Source organism: Xyrauchen texanus, chromosome 2, assembly GCF_025860055.1.
Source record: "Xyrauchen texanus isolate HMW12.3.18 chromosome 2, RBS_HiC_50CHRs, whole genome shotgun sequence".
Taxonomy (NCBI): domain Eukaryota; kingdom Metazoa; phylum Chordata; class Actinopteri; order Cypriniformes; family Catostomidae; genus Xyrauchen; species Xyrauchen texanus.
Window position 1 is genome coordinate 55,406,931 of NC_068277.1, and position 6,000 is coordinate 55,412,930.

A 6,000-nucleotide genomic window follows, 5' to 3' on the forward strand; every position below is an offset into this window, starting at 1 on the left:
TTTCTCCACTCAGTTATATAAGCTAACAGACCTTTTCCACACAGCATGTAAATGAAAATGTACTATTGTTGTCTTATTACATGAAGTGTGCTTTTGATGGATTAGGATCCAGCCTTGTGACCAGCTGCAAAATGTCAGGTGAAGAAGTGCTTGTTTTCTATGCACAGAGATAGTGGCTTGATTAGATCTCAGAAGTAGCTACATTTTTCCTGTTGAACTATTGCTTACAAGCCAATTTGCTCCACTGGAGTCTACTGACCTAGAATAGATAGAGCCCACAGATATGCAGTAGATGCCATGACAACATCAAGCACTGTGGGGAGCAAGTGTTCCAGAGCTAGTCACAGAATTCCCAGTCAATCCCAAGCCTCATTACACCAGGGTATTATGAAAATAAATAAATAAAAATACTAGCTTATTGCACACTATACACTGTATACTTCCTACAGTTTTTTTTAGATAGTAAGTAAAACAATAGACATTATTCAGAAATCAAAGGACTTTTAAAAGTAGTATGCTGGAACGTTGTCGCAGGACTTCATCTAAGTGGTGTTCAGTAATCATGTCATAGGTCCTTTTATTTTCAAATTTTTATTACATTTTGTTTACAATGTCATAATTGTTTTAGGTCTGATTAAATAATGAGTCAAAAGAGAGATGTTTTGATTGCTTTGTGGAATACAGTATTCTGAACATTGCCAGAGATGTGCATCGCACATAATAGTTTTGTGTAGAGCACATTTTAAATGTAAAACTATATTTCTAAGTCTCAGTTGCAAACTAATTTTTAATCATTTAGAGCTCATTGACCATAACACAATCAAAATGTATTCCTCTCATTACTTTCAAATTACTAATTAGCTCTTTTTGGGAAAGAAGTCAGAACGTTTACTGAAAAACCTTGTCCGTGCTGCTATTCAATGTAGCAACCAGAGGGTTGTGCTACTGAGTATACAATAATAAAAAGAACCATGTTGGTGATATTTGCAATATTTGCAAATTTGGAAAATTTTAAGCAAAATCACACACACACATATATGCTAAATTAAATGCGTAAAGATTCTTTACACTTTTAGTACCGTTTGAGTCAGCTTTGCTCTGTATTGCATAACATCTGCTTATCTGTTACATTTTCAGACATTTTTGTTAAATGCTGAATAGCCTGGAAGGATTGCTGTTAGCAGTTGACAAATGCTAATATTATGATATCAGACCCATACATGTATTTAGTGGAACTCAAACAATGCCTTGCATGTTCAATCTGACTGAAAGGTAAAAACATAATCAATGTGCAGGCCTTCCAGAAGCTATCAGAATGTGGAACAGTCAGGACAACTACAGACTTATGACTTGTTTGTTAGAATGTTGTAAGGCCATATTTCTGAATTATTAAAGTACTACCAACAGGCTATGTCCAAAAGGAAGTAGAGAGAGGAGACAAATGATAAATGACAGCAAACACACATTTCTTGACCACAGTTGCAACACATCAGGTCAAATTGCAATGGCTTTTAAGACTGTGATACCTGGCCTAGCTGCTTTTCCTTAAAAACTAAATAAAAAGAAAATGATTGGCATAAAAGGGCCAGCTAGAAAAAGCAGGCACTGACAGAAGAAAAGATATTCCAGGGACCAACATGAAAGGCTTGTGTATTCAGAGCCAAAACCACCAGGAACTGGGAAACATGGACTCCCCACAAATCTGATAAAGTAAGTACACTTAATGATAATAATATGATAAATGATCACATATCACAAAAAAATTAAATAAAGTAATGAATCATGGTTTGTATGCACTTTGCAAAGTATCATGCTATACTCAATGTCTACACAGCATTGTGAGTTACATTTAAGTTTATTATGTCTTAGTGAGTTCGGCTGGCCTAGAAGTGCTTCAAAAAGAGATGTTAGGCACAATGTTATCCTCAGTCACTATTTACTATGATTGTATGAAAAAAAGATGCAATGAAAGTAAAAGGTGACTGAGGGCAAAAGGCATCTCAATTCCAGTTTTTTTGCGTTTCAGTCATAGTTTCAGTCTTTTGACTAAAATGTCCTTTAAATTAATTTTATATTTTGTCAGGTCATATTAATTAATTTTGATCAGTCTTACTCTGACTAAAATTACATCTAATATAATCTAATGATGATATATAATCTAATAATGTGCAGAATGACAAAAAATAATTGCAAAATTGCTCTGCCAAACTGCAGAGAGTATCAGTGTGTATGAAATTCCCACTGACAAACATAAATATAATGAACAGGAGTGTCTTTTTGTCATGTTTTCCTTATTACTTACTCAAATATACATATAACATGGTCAATGACAAATCATAACTTACAGCAGGCTATCTCGATTCAAACTAGCCCAAACAGAACATAATATGATAAGTATATCTTGAAATATTCCTTAAAGAGTGTCCATAGAAAAATATGAACAAAAGGGTGCTCAACACACGTGTGTGCATGTTCAAGGAATTTGTGTATGTGCAAACACACATCCAGAAATTACTATCCAAAATAGTCACATCCATGTGATTAGCCCCCAAGACTAAACATACATCTCAATTTTGATCTAAATCACACGTTGGACACAGAAGATATGAGACAATTCCTGGTTCCCATTTTTGCCATTAATTTAATTCCTCAGCATGGCAACACTGTTCGATATATCAAAAATCTTTTTGCATTTTAGCATCTTCAATGTCTTGGCATAATGTGGTGACAGTTTCATGAATACCCAATGAGGAGCAATATGAAAAAAAAAATGGCTGTCTATTTTGCAATTAGAACATTACATTGAAAAACATATTTTAAAATATTAAAAGAATGCATTTTTAAAACATATGACATGTGAGTGACAGTACTCAAGGAGGAGTATTTAAAAGTTCAGAGACTGCAATATTAAAATACAAAATGGCTGACATTTTGTTGGGTGGAGCTAATAAATATAATTCTGAAATTTGTCCTGCTTGATAAGAAATATATATGTACAAATTTTGATGACTGTTTGTGAAAATGGGGGTGCTACGAGGCCACCTGACATGCCAATTTTAAACCTGTTAACTGTCACTGGCCAACAGGTGGGTCATTTGAGTGTGGCTATAAAACAAATGCTGTGTTTTATATCAAAAACTTCATCAATGTTCACAAACTAGTCATCAAATTGAAGCTTAAAAACTATTTTTCATAAAATTCTGCAGTCTATTTTGCAATTACAAAATTACATTGAAAAACATATTTTAAAATGTTAAAAGAGTGCATTTTGAAAACATGTGACATGTGAGTGACAGTACATATGTTTTATTTTCTCTGCTTATGATCCGATCCAATGACTGAAGAAAAAACAGCATGCATTTCATTGTGAGGGTCCACTGATGAAAATGCAGCAACCACATCAGATTGGTTAAGTAACGTTATTACCTTCTAGTTGAAGTTCTGTTAATATTTTTTGCATCTGTGATTATTTAGCAGATTTAATCACCTGAAATGTCCACTAACCTTTATTGTACTGAAAACCACATTTATGTTTCGATGTACAATGAAAAGTGTGGTATTAAAGTCTTATGTGGATTGTTCACCTGGCTCCTCCTTCACAGGAAAGGCAGAAGTCTGCCACATTTGGTGCCGAAACCCAGGATTGGGAGGAGAGAGGCGCTGTCATGGAGTCCTCGTCACTGGCTGAAGATCGTGACGCCAAGGAAAATCCCTATCTGATGGTGCTGGAACAGTATGTCAGCCAGCGACCAAAAGGGACAGCTGAAGGGGGTCCCGTACCATCACCCGGCGTCACTAATGGAGGTAGTGCAGCTGGCTGAGAACTGTTTGGCAGCATGTTCGGGGGCCGACGTGACCATCTCTCTCTCCTCTTTCTCCCCCTCTCCTTCCCCTCATCCTGTTCATGTTCCCAGAAGCCATTCTGCACCAACACTCCCTCTCAGGAAATGGCGGGTTTGGGGTGGGTGGTTGGGGTGGGGGTAAGTCAAGTCAAGTCAATCCAATTTGATTTGTATAGCGCCTTTCACAACACACATTGTTTCAAAGCAGCTTTACAGAAGATCAGCATTAACAGACAATAAAACTAATGTCTATAATGTCGATGAATCATCATTGTGTAATTAGATAAAATATGATTGTTAATCGTGTTTAAAAATAAGTAATTAAATAATAATTGTATTAATAACCCCAGTGAGCAAGCTGATGGCGACTGTGGCAAGGAACACAAAACTCCATAAGATGTTGATTAATGGAGAAAAAATAACCTTGGGAGAAACCAGACTCTCTGTGGAGGCCAGTTCCCCTCTGGTGACTCCCCGGCCTGAGTTTTGCGATGGGGGTATGTGGCGAGCAGGGTGTGGCCGGGTGACATCATGGCAGAGCGAGGACGAAGAGATATGTGGTAAACGAGTTCCAGCGGCAGGAGAAAAGACAGCATGATGGGGGTAGAGAGAGATGCACTGAGATGTGTGTGACTGTGAATTAGTTTAGTTGACAAAAATATAATTGTGTCACCATATAAATGTATTTTATTATAAAAATAAAAAAAAAGTTTTTGAAATTGATGACTTGGACCAAATAATAAAAAAGCAGCCAATAAGTGCCCAACATAAATTGGAACTCCTTTGATACTGTTTAAAAAATTATCTCAGGGTGATTCCTCAAGAAGTTGGTTGATAAAATGTCAAGAGTACATGCAAATTAGTACTGCAAATTCTAGACAAAGGGTGACTACTTTGAAGTGCTATAACAGTTTTATTTATTTTGGATTTTGTTTTATTTTTTTGTTTATTCTAAAATGTGAAGAAGAAAAAAATACTATAATAAAGGATGAGTAATTGTTCCAAAACTTTTGACCGGTAGTTTATATATACGAATATAGGAATTTCACAATGTAATCAGTTACGTTGCTATGACGAAAGTTTGGCCAGCAAATTACTGTTCAGTTATGTAATGCAAGAATACTTATCTAAGTTTAAAATCGATGTACAATACATCTGTAAACTAAAAACACAAATGAGGATTCAATAATTAGGCCTGTTGCAATATTTACATTGTCTGATATTTAAATCTGGTATATATACAAATACGATTAGAGTTCATATATTTGTACTATGTACTATATACAAAGCAAGCCCCCATGCGTAGTTCTAATGGATTAAGTTACCAAGCTTCATTGCAACATGTACTAGTTCATTAATTGGAGTCACAATCAAATTATAAATATCCATGAATTTGCGATACAACTGCATTTCCACAGGAACCACATAGTAACAATTGTGCTACAGATTTTCCAACATAAAAAAAAATCTCCAGAGTACCAAGACATTGTCTATTAAACACATCAACAAATTCTAAATGTTCCTTAGCTTAACATAAAACTGGGAATCTGGAATAAAGTTCACATTATGCAGGCCAAATTGTTTTATTTTATTTAAGAGTACCCATGGATGGAGAGTACATGCATATCCAATGCTATTCTGCTAATAAAATCCTGTAGGCCTATCAACTTTGTAACAGCTAGAATAAGCCATTTGAAAGGGAACATTAACACAAAGTTAGTTCTAAATAAAAATAAACTCTAGGAAAACAGTACTTTGGGTGGCAGTGCTGCAAAACTCATAAATATTAATTATTTTATGCACAATAAGAGATTATTTTAAATCACCTATTTTGTTCAAGCACTCAAATAGATATTTCACATTATTTGGTAATTTCATCTCTACTTCTGCCACTATTAGTCTTGGGATTTTGTTAGTCAGTTGATGAACACAGATCAGCAATTTAAAGAAGAACAAGACTGATTGGTCTAGTGGTTAATTTTTGCATCTAGTTTTTAGAGGTTCTGGTTTCAAATTCACTCAAATATACATTTTATTGTAATAAACCAAGTTTGCATCTGAATGTCAGTGGATGAGAGTTACACTTAAAAAAAAGACGTGGGGAGATGAGAGTAGCGGACACAAAAGACACATTTACTGAACGTTCTATATTTGAAAA

At 35.1% G+C, this 6,000-nt stretch overlaps 1 protein-coding gene across 1 annotated transcript in view; it reads right to left on the bottom strand.

Annotated features, from left to right (window-relative positions):
- The window catches only part of LOC127659870 (collagen alpha-1(XXV) chain-like), a 136,374-nt gene extending 132,730 nt beyond the window's left edge, over positions 1-3,644 (bottom strand). Inside the window, exon 1 of the mRNA XM_052149831.1 lies at positions 3,585-3,644. The gene's annotated coding sequence lies outside the window, so the exon portion shown is untranslated. The remainder of the gene's footprint in view (positions 1-3,584) is intronic.
- Between the last annotated feature and the right edge of the window lie 2,356 nt (positions 3,645-6,000).